The sequence below is a fragment of the Labeo rohita genome, chromosome 19 (genome assembly GCF_022985175.1).
Source record: "Labeo rohita strain BAU-BD-2019 chromosome 19, IGBB_LRoh.1.0, whole genome shotgun sequence".
Taxonomy (NCBI): Eukaryota; Metazoa; Chordata; class Actinopteri; order Cypriniformes; family Cyprinidae; genus Labeo; species Labeo rohita.
In genome coordinates this window covers 4169985-4186984 of record NC_066887.1, presented here as the reverse complement: position 1 = coordinate 4186984, position 17000 = coordinate 4169985, and positions in this window count along the sequence as shown.

The following is a 17000-nucleotide window of genomic DNA, read 5'->3' as shown; positions in this document are numbered from 1 at the left end:
CAGTGAGCTTAGGGAAGGCAAGAGAGGTGTTCGCTCAGAAACTATCCTCGGGAAATATGTTGCTGTTGGATGGCATTAAAGGAATAGTTCACCCAAAAATGAAAATTTGCTGAAAACGTACTAACCCTCAGGCTATCAGGCTCAGGCTGAGTTTGTTTCTTCATCAGGTTTGAAGAAATGTAGCATTGCATCACTTGCTCACCAATGAATCCTCAGCAGTGAATGGGTGCTTTCAGAATGAGAGTCCAAACAGCTGATAAAAACATCACAGTAATCCACAAGTAATCATACCTCTCCAGTCCATCAGTTAACATCTTGTGTGTTTGTAAGAAACAAATCCATCAAGATGACTTTTAAATTTAAAACGTTGCTTCCTCTATCTGTAATATTAAATTCTCCAAAAGTGTCTCATCTGAATCAGGAGAGAAATATGCAGAGATCAAGCACTGTGTACAAGCAAGCACAGTCCAAAACAGTTCTAAACAAATATGTGGGTGGATTGCGATGTGAGATGACAACAGGAGATGTACTTTCTCACTGGAGGAAGAGTTATTGGGGATTATAGATTTAGAAGCAATGAGGTAAAAAAAATAAAATAAATAAAGGGTCTGTTCTTTACAAACAGCTTTTAACTTCACAAGATGTTAACTGATGTACTAGAGTGGTGTGGAATACTTGTGGATTATTGTGATGTTTTTATCAGCTTTTTGAACTCTCATTCTGACGGCACCCATTCACTGCAAGGGATTCATTGGTGAGCAAGTGATATAATGCTACATTTCTCCAAATCTGTTCTGATGAAAAAACACCTCATCTACATCTGTGATGACTTGAGAGTGATTATATTTTTTTGTTTTAATTTTTTTTACTGTGATTATTTATTTAATCAAAGAAAAGGCCAGCATGCCAACACACTAACAATCACTTAAAACATTTATCACTCATGCCCAAAACCCTAACATTATGTTGGCAAGACAGCACAAGAGCTTGCACACTCACATTGTCTTTAAAAGTCTAGTTTAGGCATATGTGGCTGGTGTAATATGGTGTGTTTGTTTTAATAAATGAATACACAGAAGAAGGGAGATGCTGTAATCTCTAGATCTTACCTCTGGCTGTGAGAACATATTGTTGGTGAGATTTACAGTCACTGTCTGTGGTTTCCCTATCAATGCCTGCTTTAATACAACCCATTGACTTCAGACAGAACAAGTTTATCACTGCAGTTCTCCTTTGAAAAGGTATTTGTTCCAAAACGTTAGCTGATATTCAAGACTTCTGAAGAGCAAACGTTTGATGTTATTCGATAATGTTGTCTGTTTACTGCAGTGTGCATTTAGATGAGGCTTCTTTTTCACACAAGATTCATTGTTTTCAGTTAAATAACAGTGAATTGACTTCATTGTTCAAGACCAGATTTTTTATGACATTGCTTTCAAGCAAATTTTCTTTTCTAGTCTTTTCTCTTGAGATCAAGTACACTTCAGTGTGCTTTTAAAAATAGTACAGAAATAATATACTTTTTAAAAAAATGTGTACTTAAGTGTTAACTGAATGTGATGTTTTCTGACACTTCTTTGAATGTTCGAATATTATGGTTTAAATTTAAGTTTACATTAAATGCAATTAGCCATAATTAGTTTGAATGTTTTGATTAACTTAAATAGGATTTACACATTTTTAATATGTAATTGTTGTCAGGATTGCTACTGCAAGGAACGAGGAGATGAGGGATAAAATCAACAACAGTCTTTAATAATCCAAACTAAGGAGTTACACAGGGCAAGCAGGAGACACATGTAGCACAACACATGGACATGAAGTCGTTCAACACCGGACAAAGGAATAATGGGGCAGACATACTGCAAGTCCTTAACTAAATGAAGGTAATTAACACAGGTGAATACAATGACTAATCAAACAAGAGGGAAAACTAGGTCACAGGAAGCATATGTGGAGAAAAACACACACAGACAGTCCATGGGCGTGACATACTGCCCCCCTCAGGGAAGACGCGGCATCGCACCGCAGGAACAACATAGGGAGAGACGGGTGGAAACTTGGAAGGAGGCTCAGGAGGAGGACAGACACCAGGGAGGGGGCTGGCAGACAGAGTCCAGGGTGGTGATGGAGGGAGGAGACAGGATGGACTTGAAGCAGGTGGTGCTAGGTGGGATCTAGGCCATAGCTGTAATGGCGACCCACGGTGGAGCTGACAGATGGAGAAGCCACGGAGGAGGAAGGGCAGACGACCCCAGGGGGCTGACCGCTGGTGGTGGAGGAGCCTGAGGCAGAGAGCCGATGAGTCAGGCTGACAAGGAGGCTCCAGAGGGCCGAGGTGGAACAGATGGCCCCAAGACAGAGCACCAAGGCTGAGCCGGAGGGACAAGGGAGCCTGGGGGAGCCAGTGGACTGCCGGGCCATGGCGGAGCGGAGAGAGCGAGGAGCCATGGTGGAGCTGCTGGGTCGATTGACTGAGGTGGAGTCCTGGACTCAGAGGCTGAAGGAAAAAATCTTTGATTTTTCTCTCTATGTAACAGTAATACATGCATGCATATTTTAGGTTCAATTTATTCTTGTTGCTTTATGAACACATTGTAAATATAACATGAAATGCCATAACATAAAAGCTTTTTCATTCACCGTTACAATTCTAGCAAGCTCTCCTTCAGAGTTCCACAGTTCTACCTCCATAATGGCTTTTTCCCCTGTGGCGGGCATTGTAGTCGGCTCTCACACCTGGTCTAATGTCCCTTGCAGCATCGTGGCCGCGGCATCCGCGGCAATCCTATTTGTCGCTCCGTGCGGCAATGGCTCATCGGTTGTGGCGGGCTCAGCCTCTCCATCATCGGTGGCCCCGGACTTAGGCTCCGTGCAGTGGGATGATGGTTGGCTGGGCTCTGGGTCTGGCTGTAATCTGGAACAGGGCAGGACACTCTCCAGACACCGGATAATTGCCTCCCTCTAGCTTAGGCCATTGGTGTTTGGGAGGTCGACAGGGCAATGTTCTGTCAGGATTGCCACTGCGAGGAGTGAGGAATGAGGTCACAAGGAATAATCACCAACAACAGTATTTAATAATCCAAACCAAGGGGTTTCACAGGGCAAGCAGGAGACACATGTAGCACATTACATGGACATGAAAACATTCAACCCCGGAGAAAGGAATAATGGCCCTGGTGAAAAAACCAGCTTATGCTGGTAGGTATGTTTTGGTGCTGGTTTATGCTGGTCCTTTGCTGGTTCATGCTGGTCTTTGACCAGCAAAGGACCAGCATAAACCAGCTAAGGACCAGCTTAAACCAGCATCAAAACATACCTACCAGCATATGCTGTTTTTTTCACCAGGGGGGGGCAGACACACTATAAGTACTTAACTAAACAATGGTAATTAGACACAGGTGAATACAATGACTAATCAAACAAGAGTGTTTAAAATATACTCCTTTGTCAGTGAGAGACGCATTCAGAATCAGCACATAGTCACTGTCTAGTGGGCTTTGTTTGCGCAACTCCTGGCATTCGCTCTTTTTTTGCTTCAGAGTTGCATTACTGTGGGTGCCCCCTTCTGGATTGAGAGGAATTGCCTGTATTCATTGTAAGGCCTCATGCACCGAACTGAGATGCCCAACCGTGTTGGTTCGGTACGAATACACGTATCGTTACACCCCTAGTAAGTATATATTTTTTTAGTAACACTTTATTTTGATAGTCCACTTTAGAAATTCTACTAACAGTAAGTTACTTTGCAACTGCGTGTCAACTAGTCAGAGTATTAGTAGACTGTCTGCTTAATATCTTCTAACACTCTTCTAAACTTTGCAAGTATATGTCAACTTATTCTACCAACCCTAAACCTAACCTAACAGTCTGCTCTAAGAGTTAGTAGGTATGCAGTTGCAAATTAATGAGAATTAGTTGACATGTAGTTGCAAAGTTACTTATAGTTATTAGAATGTCTAAAGTGGACTATTAAAATAAAGTGTAACCTATTTTTACATATAGTTTACCCTGAATGCAATGTCCGTTTCTTTGGAAGAAAGTGTCTTCAACATTTCTGACAGGTCTGATGAGATTCACTCACTTGTGCTGACAAGGCTTTTAACTCTGGGATGTTTGTGTCTTGAGATTCAGAAAACCAATTACGGCAACACGCTTTGGTACTTCCATTCTCACCATTTACCAGACATTTTCATTAACCCAACTACATTTCATGAATCATAAAGAATTAAATATTTAGCTTAAGGCAAAACAGTGGTAAAGCAATTTGCTTTCTCAGGAATCAGAAGTGTAAGGCACTGCAGGCAAAAATATGTTGTTGTTTTGTCTCCCCACCAATCATCTTTTAGGTTCCAGGATATTTTTATTCTGTCCTCTGTAATAATGAGTATTGTTGATAATTTGATTTGAGAAGAATATTCACTAAATGTAATAAATTAATGCACAACAGCACTCAACACATGGCTGTACAAGTGCAATTTAGTTTTGAGCAGTTTTGGGATTGTTAACTCAAGTTAAAAGTAAAAAGTTATTTCTTCTTCTAATGAGACATATCTGACCTATTTAGAAGCAATATTACACTGAATCCTTGATTTTTCTCTCTATGTAACAGTAATACAGTTACTGTTTCATGTTCAATTTATTCTTATTGCTTTATGAACAAAGCTTTGTAAATATAACATGAAATGTCTTACCTAATCACATTACAGAGCTTTTTTATTCACTGTTACAATTATAGCATCTCTTCCATGAAATTGCCACGTCTGGGTGTTATGAAAGTAACATAGGCTTTCATAAGAGTTATTAAATCTGACTATTATTATCTGAAATAAAAAAATTCTCTGTCATGGCTAATGGCTGCTGACGTCAAAGGTTTTTTACGACAAAATGTCAAAGCTCCAGGCAATGCGCTTTCTGAATAAATAAAAAAACTGCCCAGTGCAAGACAATTACACAACAACAGACTTTCTGTTTCTTATTCAATATCATTTGCTTAATTGTAATGTCAGCCATTATTAAAACCAAGGACGGCATGTGCTCATGGCCAAAACTATTCTGGAAAATTTTTCATTTGTGGCGTGCACACCAAACACATGTCCTCTACAAAGGACAAACATGATATCCTTGGAGATCAAAACATATACAGCCGATAATCCTCAATCGTTTCTCAGAACGCAGAAAGGAAGGTCCCTATTTCCCATCCTCCTCCTCCTCCTCCTCCTCCTCATCTTCAGTCAGCTGACTGGAGTTACACTGGCTCACTTATGAGTCACCTTCACAGTCTGGATTTTGCCTGCAGGCTTCATCAGTGTGCGTTAAGGCAGCGGTGTACTGAGATGCTCTCTCATGAGGGTCTGATGAATCCCCTGCAGACCTTGAGAACACATGAATGCTACAGTCCTGAGAAAGCAGACACATGCGTATTACAGTGAAATCGATCATAGCGAATGATTCCCACCAATTTCCTTCCATTATTTATGCTTCTGAATATGATTATCTGATACTCCATTAGATCCCCAGTACCTAAACTGTCTCGATCTCGTGAAAGTGCGCATCAATAGCATGTTTCTGTTTCTATGGTTGGGATTGAGGGTGTGGTATAGGTGCGTATATACAACGGAACTGCATGTCAGGTTATCCCCCCCTTTCTCGAATACTAAAGCCTGATTGCATTGCACCAGTAAGTCTTACTGGCCAATGACACATGAGCACTCAAGCTAGGGGCAGAGCCATACACTATATACACTGTAAAAAACAATTTGTTGATTCAACTTAAAATAATTTGTGACCTGGCTGCCTTAAAATTTTAGGTTCAGTCAACTCAAAAAAGTTTAGTCAACTTGAAATGTTAAGTTGTACTAAGTGATATTTGAATTCATTCAACTTAAAATTTTAAGGCAGCTGGGTAACAAGCCCAACTTTTAAGTTTAACAAACCAAATTTTTTGTTTAGTCAACTCAAATATCTAATTTGTCACATAGTACAACTTAACATTTCAAGTTGACTAAACTTATTTGAGTTGACTGAACTTCAAATTTTAAGGCAGCAGGGTAACAAATTATTTTAAGTTGACTCAACAAATTGTGGGTTTTTTTGTTTGTTTGTTTTTACAGTGTAGGTCGGCACTTCAGAATCTTTCAGCTGTCCGAATTTGTACAAGACTCTGAAAATTACTATAAAGGTCACTTTCCATATTTTCTGGGGGAACTGCTTCTATTGGCTGCTTTATCAGGAGAAAATGAATCTCTGTAGGGCTGCCCCCTAATAGTCAACTAGCTATTAGTTGAGGAGAAGAGGCTTGGTCAACCAAAATTTTATTAGTCACTTAGTCGCAAAAAAAAAAAAAAAAAAAAATCCACAAGAAGTGGCAAAGTCACACTGTCCGTGAGTGACAGACAGATCATTACCAGCTGGTCTATGTGGTAATACAGTACTTTGGGCAGGACATCCAAATGCTAACCTATTATTCATCAACCTCAAATATGGCTTTTCATTTGAAAGATGTAGCCTATGTATTAGAAGTGTCTGTGCGGAGTGTGAAAGCTGAATAGTAGTGCGCTCACTGCATGACAGATAGAGGCACCGGTGCAGTCACTTGCTCTTGGTCATACAGATAAGAGTAATACGTCATTGAATCTGTAAAGACTCTACGTTCATATGTGTGCACTCACAATAACAACAAAAGGTTGTGCTTTTGTAAAATAAGGCCAACTGGATGCGTTTTCTGCCATCTGGATGCGCTTTCTCTGTGAACTTGAACGTGAAACTTGAACGCGAAAACCTGTGCATACTTGCCTTACAGACATGAAAATACATCTATAGAGAGTGAAATGTTTACTTTCAAATGAACCAATTCAAATAGAAAACAAATACTCTCAGATAAACCGTATGAAACGTGCATACAGGCGCATCCACTACTGTGGAGATGATGAGCCAATGCTGACTTCATCTCTTAAGCCAAAAACAAAGAAAGCACTAGTTTTGAGGCTGAGAATTTCCACCCACATGTAGTCAGACAAATGTGTGCCGTGACTGCCTCCTTGATGGGCAATGACTTTGGCTCCATTGTCAGAGGAAAGCATATGTGTTCCCATGGCTTTGGCTCAGGCCAAATAGGTGGAGCACCAAGACTGCAAGATCTCCTCGTGGACTTCAGGGAAAAAGGGAGTGGGTATCTTGGGTGGCGGCGACCTGTTTTTGGCTGGTTGCTCGGGAGCGACCAGTCAAGTCCCAACTCCTGGACAGCCTTGGATAGGATCCTTATCAGCTCCTTATTAACTGGGACTGGAGGCTTGCATGCCTCACTGTGGGAGGGCTCAGATTTCAAGCAGGTTGACCAGTCACACGATCCAGAGGCTGCAGTTGACATGTTACAGGTGGTCCTCTTGGTCCTACTGCACATGGCTGCCTCTGAATTTCCTCCCGCGGCTTGACAGCAACGAGGGGTGGAGGTAAGGGGTTAAGTTGGCCACACACTAGGCAATTTTAAGGCCAATTTTAAGCCGATTTGCACACCCAAACAATTGGGGGGCATGGCCTGATTCGAGGCTTGTTCCAAAAGTTTTTCTGTCCAAAATATCCTCTGTTGTATATAACAATTATTTAACTGCTCGAATCATAAATATCAAATATTTTTGATATTTTTGGGGATTCTTGATCGGGCTGCCTCTGATGTCATACTCGTGATAGGCCAATGAGAGCAAGCAAGCGTCATTTACCGGATGCTACGTGCTTCTGTAGCTAAAACTTGGCAGCCGCAAAAGTGCCACGAAAGCAGAATACATCATCCGTTTTCTTTTTTATACTTTGTTTTTCGATGGGAAACAGAATGCACACCAGGAAAACTAACTGACAACGTCGATTGTCTTCCATTTGTTTTTCTTCTCTAGTCACGTTTGATCTTGTGAGTCTCTGTGAAATCGTTCCTACAATCAACAAGTGAGTGGTCTTGCAACCTGGTCGAATCGTCTAGTGTGTGCGTTCAGAAGATTATAAGGATAAAAATCGTCTGGAACTGTCTTCATGTCTGTGGTCTCCTATGGTTTTAAATTCGATTAAGATTTTAAAATCTTCTAGTGTGCAACCAGCCTTAGCCGCTGTGCAGTTCAAGATTATAGAAATCCTGGCACGGAGGGTTTTAACTTTTATCTGCTTACAGAAAGGACAGTCAGACCCATTTAGCGTGGCCTCTGTATGGGCTCAGCCCAGACAAAAGACACGTGTCGTGCGCATCAGGGAGCTCGAATGGCCCACTTGCACGCACAGCACTCCTTGATAGAGATCTTTGTTTTCTTGCTGGATCGCCGAAGGGGAAGAGTTGTGAAGCTGTGTCCTCTTAAGGCATAGTCAACAGTGAGAAGAAGTCAAACGTTGAATCTTCGAAGTCTTTGATGCTTGCTTCGTGAAGAAGAAAGATTCTGAGTTATTGACGCTGGGCACCGACCTATATAGTGGATGGCTCTGCCCCTAGCTCAGTGCTCGTTCATCATTGGCGGGTAAGATTTGCCGGTGCAATGCAATCAGGATTCAGTATTTGAGGAAGGAGGGGGATAACCCCCATAGCATAGCTACACGATGTAGAGAGAGAGGGAACGAGCGGTTCATTCATAAAATTGTTCTGTACGACCGTACTATAATGCTGTGAAAATGCAAACCAAAGACAAGGCGTACATCGCTGAAAATGGGCGGAGCTACACTTCATAATTTTACAGCTTTTCAAATTGCGCTTAACCTTGGGTAGCTTAATTTTGGAGCGGGGTTAATATCGTGTCAGACTTACACAGTGTGAATGCAGTGTTAGGGGTGCATCTTTATGTGTAAAAATGCTCATGCGCCCTGTGTGAACGGCTCCTTAGAATTTCACAGCTAGATGCTTAGCAACAGACAGCCAATCTCGTGACACACATTCACATGCTTTGGACAGTCACAGAAACCCTTGAGTAATATGACCCAGGTTAACTACTTTAAGTGTGAAAAGCCCTGGCTAAATTCTGATTAACGTGCAAAACATACCTTTACAAGGTGTTTAGAACAACATAACCCAGAGTAAGCACAGTATGAAAAGTCCTTATGTGTGCATTTTTTCTTTTTATAAAATGGAAGTCCATGCTTAACAGAATTGTTTTTTAAACAAACATTCTGCAAAATATCTATATATGTTTTCATCATACAGATTTTGTAATGAGATAAGGATGCATAAATGATGACAGAATTTTATTTTTCTGGTCAATTATTTCTTTAAAAGCAAGTGTTTATGACACCATCTTTTATAGCCAGATGCAGTTATTCTACTAGAAGCTGTTCTATAGCTCTTCTCATGGTTGTCATATGATGAAAATAAGAACTACAAAGCAGCACTGTGCATTTAATTGAATGTCATGGAAGGATTATTTGCTTATTACACATGCATCCAGAGCTTCAGCTTTGTAAAGTGGTTCAAAGGTACCTCTCGCCATCTCTTGACGAGGTGAAAGTACATTGCTTCACAGAAAATTGTCTTCAGAAAACAGAAGAAAGGAAATCTCTCCTGCACATATGAAAAAGCTCCAATAAAATTAGTAATTATTTTAATCCTTCATCAGCATTCATGTGTTCTTGTTTTCCCAGCCTGCTGTCAAGCTTCTAATAAGTGGTCAGCAAGGCAACTAATTAATTATACTGATAATTTTTTGCTGTGCTAATGCTGTTGTAATGTACTGAAGTGATTCCATCAACTTCCTTTGGGATCCTTTTGGTTTCCTTTGTGTGAAGCCAATTAGTTATATTGTGCGCTTGGTGATGTACAAGATTCTGTCAAATGATTCTGCGCATGGTTCACGGTCAACACATTGTCTTCTGTCATTGTGAAATGTAATTAATTTTGCTCTGTAGGAAAATTAATTATGTTTAGGAGCGTCAGGGTCATTATCTTTTAAATGTGCACTTAGGGAAAGCGTCTGAAGTTTGTTCATAATTCTTAATAATGCGCAGTTGACCTCTGTGTTTAAGAACACATGGCATTAAAAGTGAGAAAACAGCAGGCGCTTAATGGAGAGAGAGAAAAAAAAGAAACAATAACAATCAGAAACAATAACAATGTGTTTCTCTTCCATATTGTTCTCTAATGCGCTACTTCGTGGTGTTAATGTGATTTATACCTTGGCTCAATACTGTCTTGTAAGGTCCGCAAAGTACATCAGCAGCTTGGAATACGATACAAAACACTCTAAATATTAAATTAAATTAAGAAGAACAGATTTCTTGTGATCCATGCATATATCCAACCATATATAATGACAATCTTAACTTTGAATGTTCCTGGGGCTTTGTGAAAGTTCTGGAAAACAATAAGGCTATTATAGGGAGATCAAACAAAAACATCACTTGACTGCTGTGATCTTCAGATAGACTAGTTCACAGCAGTTCATCAGCAGAAGCAGCCATCCTTGGGTATTGTGGGAGTTTTGTAGTGTTGTTACGAAGCTGATCTAGGGCCAGTGTGAGAGAGGCCCCATTTCATTTATCAATTTTCTACAACCAACGTTGGTTTTTTTGGGGGGGTTTTGTGAAAAACAAGTATGCTTAATTGTATTAAACATGCTTTCGTAGCGTACTTCAAATCTTAAAAGTATGTATTTTGTTTTATAAAAACATGCAGATAATATAGTATGAAATAAAAAAGGCCACTTAGGTGTACTCAGAGAGTGAATTATATGACTAGCTCATTCGCTGAAGGCTGCATTCTTAGACTGAATGCATCACAGCGGCACGACGAAGACTGTCTCATTTTAAATGCTCCTCAAAATGTGGCCTTCATTTCCTGGGCCATAAAGGAGACAAAGAATGAATGCAGTCCAGACTATCTGTGCACTGATGACAAATTTCTTTTGTATTCATTTGTATTAGATTTCATGGTTCACACTTAAAATACTCTTTTAAAATGTATTTTCATAGTAAGTACTAATTAAAATATATATATATGCCTAAGTTTATTTCTTTTTTACAAGGCAATGATGTATTCATTGATGTTGCAGATTTTGTTAAATCCTGTTTTGTTGAGTGTCAAATATGTGTTGAAAACTACAAACCAATTAGTTAACCAAAAAAGTAAATTAATAAAAAATAAAAATGGATAATGATTTTTGTGGTGAGGATAGGAAGTATTTTGCTATAGGGTTCTCTGTTGTTTTACTCTCTTATCATGCATCTTCCTTATATCACTAACATCTTATTAAAATGTAGACTTTTTGCTTCTCTTTTCAGTGAATTTGCAGGTAACAGCAGCTTTGTGAACCGAAAGACACTGTTTGTATGTCTGGCAGCTAGATTTGCACTGATTAAATCTCACAGCCTGTTTTGTGTACACCCTAAGTATTTCATTAAAGAGACTGGTTTCGATTAAGAGCACATCACGACACATCACACGTCCAGACTCTGTGTGCTATTAAGGACCGTTCATTAATAAGCACTGTCCGTGATATGTAGGTTCAGACCGCAGCTTCGCTTCATTTCTTTTATGTTCTCAAAAACTTCATCAACCCAGCAGTGCATGTTTAATGATCTTGTGCCTGATGCCACATTAATAATGATTCCTCTCAGTCTACTTCTGTGTCATGACACTGAGAGTCACCTACAGTGATAAGGGCATATACTAGCTGGAACAAAAGTAATTAGATTTTATCCAGCATACAGGGGCTTGGAGTTTCATATATATATATATATATATATATATATATATATATATATATATATATATATGTAAGCAAATTTACAGATAAAAACTCATGTTAAACTATATTCTCAGATATGTTATTCCTGTGTTATATTGTTGTTAAACGTATAACTTGAATAATTCCACATGAAGAGATTATTGTGTCAATCCAGCATAATGAATTCTCCATCTTCCCAGAAAACATCATAGCATGAATAACTGATGTGGTTGCATTGTTTGATTTGGTTGATGCTGTAATGTTTGTTGATTAAAACTCTTTTATGTCAAGGCAATATATTTGTATATAAATATATAACGTTATATATTTCAAGGGCACCTATAATGGTTTGAGTATAAATGTGTGTTGGCAGTGTGTGTACACAAATACCCTGTAATGATAAAAATCCACCGCTTCTTTTTTGTTAATCCCAACAAATCATAAACAGCAATACAGTTAGTCCACGGTTCAATATCTACATCGGTTTTTAAGCACAGTTTTCTGATATCTTGCCACTTCAGTGTGGGTTTTTTTTTGCCACAAATGAACAAAATACTCCCGTAAACATCTGTACACTGGAAAAAGTGTGGTTTAGTATATGTCTGCTTAATTTTTTTTATGAGAGAGGTAGAATTTTTTTTATCAATCTTTACGCAAAATAGAGTGGAATAGAATTTCATTCATATTGGATGCCAGGGGGCGCCCTCGTGCAGAAAATCCACATATGCGTCAAAGAACTAGCACTAATTACGTTCTGTTCCAGCTTCTCTAATATGAATAAAGGCATCGCTATTGCTGTAACTGAATTAAAACAAGATATAACGTTAAACGTTTTGAATGATGAAATGTAAGAACAATAAACACTCGTCTGCAATAAATAAACAAGCCATCTTGTGTATTTTCATAAGCCATTTCTAATCAGCATACATAGAATATGAGTATAGAATTTATTGTCTGCCTCATTCTATGATAAGAATCCACATTAGATCACATGAGGAAGTTATTTCAAACACTCGACTGATGTTGTGAATTAAAAACAAGTTATAATGTTTTTTATAACTTTTGTTTTTGTAACTCTTTTGTTGGACAACTGGTTTAGAAAGGCTTATCACTGCATGTCATTAGAATGGAAGATGCTCTGCATGTGTTGCTTTTTCAAATATAAGCGGGGAAGCGTTACTCACGGCACACATACAGCAAATTCAGAGAGAAATAAAACAAGGAAGTTATTTAAATTCAAAACCGAAATACCGCAATTCACAAGCGCGTATTGAACCGTGGATGTCGTACCAAATGAATCAATGTTATATTGAGTATTGTGACATCCCTACTCACAACTGTCACCAACCACTGAACCACAGGAAACAGGACGATAGTTCACAGGACATTATTGAGGGAAACAACCAGAGAAAACACAGGTAAATTTATAATGAAGTGTTAGCATGGCACAGTTAAGACTTATCTAGTGTTTGTGTATTTCTGAAGTGGGCAGGTTTGAGATGAAGTCCACTCCTAGGTGTGACCTGGGTCGGCGACCTGTTAAATTCCTGGGACATGCCAGGCCACCAATATCGGTTGTGGATGAGCGAGAGGGTTTGTTGGCTGCCTGGATGTCGATGGGACATAGAGACATTTATGGGACATGGGACATATGGGACATAGCTTTGTCCCTCAGGACCTCCTGGCAGAGCAGGTTCAGTAAGGAGTTGGCTTTATGATTTGGTCATCTAGGGCCCATTGGATGGGACTGACATTGATGGCTGGAGGGAGAATAGGTTCTGGTAGACAGTTGGGTTGGTCAGGGGCATGGATACAGGAAGGTGCATCAGCTTTTTGATTCTTTGATCCTGGATGATAAGTCACTGTGAAGTTAAACTGGGTGAAGAATGCACATCTGGCTTGACGAGGGTTCAGGCGTTTTGCTTCTCTGAGGTATACAAGGTTACGATGATCTGTGATAAATTTGAATGGGTGGCTGGCTCTCTCCAGCCAATGACACCATTTTTTCCGATGCCAGTTTGAGAGCTATTAGTTCTTGTTTGCTGATGTCATAGTTCTGCTCTGCCGGTTATAACTTCTTGGAGAAGAAGGCGCATGATTGAAGCTTTGGTGGAACGCCTGCCACTGTGATAGCACCATTCCCACACCCATTGTGGTAACATCAACTTCTATGATGAACGGCAAATCAGGGTTAGGGTGGATTAAGGTGGAAGCGGTAATGAATGCCAGTTTAAGCTGGTGGAAGGCTTCTGATGCTGCTGAAGACCAGGACAGAAACTTGGGTGTTTTCCTCAGAAGAGAGGAGCTGTTTGAAAGTTTGCAGTAATGCTGGGATTGAAGTTGGCGAAGCCAAGAAATCATTGTAGTTCCTAATCGAAGAGGGGATGGGTCAGTGACGGACTGCATCTACCTTCTTCTGGTCCGTTTGTATACTCCTTGGCATCTGTGATTTAGCCCAGGAACTGAATGAAGGAACAGTGAAATTCACAGTTTTCCAGTTTGAGGTACAGGTGATTCTCCCTCAGTTTTTGGAGGACCTGCGCAATGTGGAGATGATGGTCTACTTTGTTTCGGGAGTAGATCAGGATGTCGTCAATGTAATTAATCACAAAACAATGCAGGTACACCTGGAACACCTCATTCATGAAGGCCTGGAATATGGAGGGGAGTTGGCTAGCCCATACGGCATGACCTGATATTCATAGTGCCCCGATGGTGTGCTGAATGTGGTCTTCCATTCGTCCCCTCTCCATATCATATAGAGGAAGGGGGTATTTGTACAGTACTGTCTATTTGTTGAGGGCCTGATAATCAATATCACGGCCTCAAGCCTCCGTCTTTCTTGGTCACTAAGAAAAAACTGGAAGTGGCAGGGGATGTAGAAGGACGTACGTAACCCTGGCAAAGAGCCTCTTTTACATACACCTTCATGGCCTTCAGTTCAGGGATGGATAGAGGGTACACTCTTCCTTTAGGCCTATCAGGTGGTAATCGAGTAGCTAGTTGCTTTCTAAAAACATCCTGGAATGCCCTGTACTCCTCTGGGATCAAAATTTCATGTTGTTTTTCAGGACTCTTGATAGTAGTGGCTTGGAGGAGCACATCAGCTGATTTAGCAGTAGATATGGGTCGAGCAGAGTGTTGTAGACAAGTTTCAAAGCAAGAGTCACTCCATAAGAGGATGTCGCCAGAAGTCCAGGAAAGGTGAGGGTTATGATATTTTAGACAATGGCATCCTAGAATGATATCAGCAGTTGATCCATCCAGCACCAGCAAGGAGATCCTTTCATAATGGGTTACACTGATGCGAAGAGAAACTTTAGGATTTAGTAGCCAGACTACTCACTGCTGGGCGAGGTGGATGAACGGGGCATTCAGACATGAGATGGCCTTTATCTCCACAGGCGAGACATTAGTGTTGCTGAATGCGTCTTTGGGGAGAGGGGAAGAGATGGAATACCTGTAATTGAAGTGATGGTAACGGCCCCTGTCGATAAGCTGTGATGAGGGCTGCCTTATTCCATCCACTAGCAGCAACTAGTGTGTCAAATTTCACAGCATACTCAGACACAGAGGATTTTCCTTGATTAAGGTGAAATCAAGGAACAGCTTGCTGTTTGAATAAATACCTCCTTAAAATATGCAACAAAAGCATCCAGAGTCTGAGTGACAGGTCCAGCTTGTTCCCAGATGGTCTTAGCTCACTGGAGTGCACAACTGGTGAGCAGAGAAATAATAAACACTATCTTGGCTCTATCTGTGGTGAAATGCTGTGGCTGCATTACAAATAATAATGTGCACTGAAGGAGAAATCCGCTGCAGTTCTGCCGCTGGTAAGGCAATGGGACTGTGCACTGGAAAGACTTATCTGGTGTTAAAGGAGAAGTTCACTTTCAGAACAAAAATTTACAGATAATGTACTTACCCCTTGTCATCCAAGATGTTCATGTCTTTCTTTCTTCAGTTGTAAAGAAATTATGTTTTTTGAGAAAAAAACATTTCAGGATTTTTCTCCATATAATGGACTGATATGGTGCCCCGATTTTGAACTTCCAAAATGCAGTTTAAATGCGGCTTCAGGCAATCCCAAATGCAGTTGTAAATGATCCCAACTGAGGTCAATGGTATTTTCTCCCTCAACTTCAAAAATCATTTTAAAATCATCCTACATCACATGCAACATGCAAAGAAGATCAAACACCCTTAACAAAAAAGGTAAAACAGCGATGCAGGACGATTTTGAAGTTGAGGGAGAACATGAGATGTGAGTTTTTCGACACACTCTAACTGTCATGAACTGGAAAAAAACAGAGTTCAGGCAGAGCAAGACATGACGAGTGTTTGGCATTAAATAGTATATAAATTTTATTTTTTTAAATGAAAATAACTGATCGTTTCGCTAGATAAAGACCCTTCTTCCTCGGCTGGGATAATTTACAACCGCATTTAGGATCTTTTGAAGCCGCATTTAAACTGCATTTTGGAAGTTGAAACTCGGGGCACCATTGAAGTCCACTATATGAATAAAAATCCTGAAATGTCTTCCTCAAAAAAAATAATTTCTTTATGAGTGAAGAATGAAAGACACGAATATCTTGGATGACAAGGGGCTGAGTACATTATCTGTAATTTTTTGTTCTGGAAGTGAACTTCTCCTATAAGCAGTCCTTGTGTACTTCAGGGAGGATCGGGATCGATGGAGAAGACCAGTTGATGAGGAAGAAGATGACGATCAGCAAATGTGATGTAAGGAGTTGGGTAAGTCTTGCACACAAGTGGGAGAGTTTAAGATCTAATATAAACATGCAAGTTCTTTCCCAGTTGTTTCACTTCACAGACATAACCAACTGTGTTTTTGTAACTTATGCTGTTTTATTTGTGACAGCTGGTCTTTCTGTCTCCCTTATTTAACACACCTAATTGAGATCCAGCTCATTAAGGGACAAACTGGTGGTCTCAGAAAAAAGGAGACATGCAAAATGAGTGAGTAAAACTGATGATTTTAATACTCACATGCTGTGTGACAGCTGCTTTCTACGGAGCCCCTTAAGGGACATGGTGGTGAAAAAAATCAGAGTGAGTAAAAATGATTTTTGCGTTCTCTCGCAATGATTTTTTGCGTTCTCTCGCAAAACCGGTTGGGTTCGGACAAACACTTCCTGTTTACTCAGCTCAGTACGTTCACAACGGAGCGATTTTATGCTGAACTTGAACTCAAGTGGCCTATTATAGAAATACAGTCATTTAATTGCTTATAGTTTAAGGTGCGATTTTGGAACATTCTAAAACGCTTGTGGATTAATGTACTAAAAC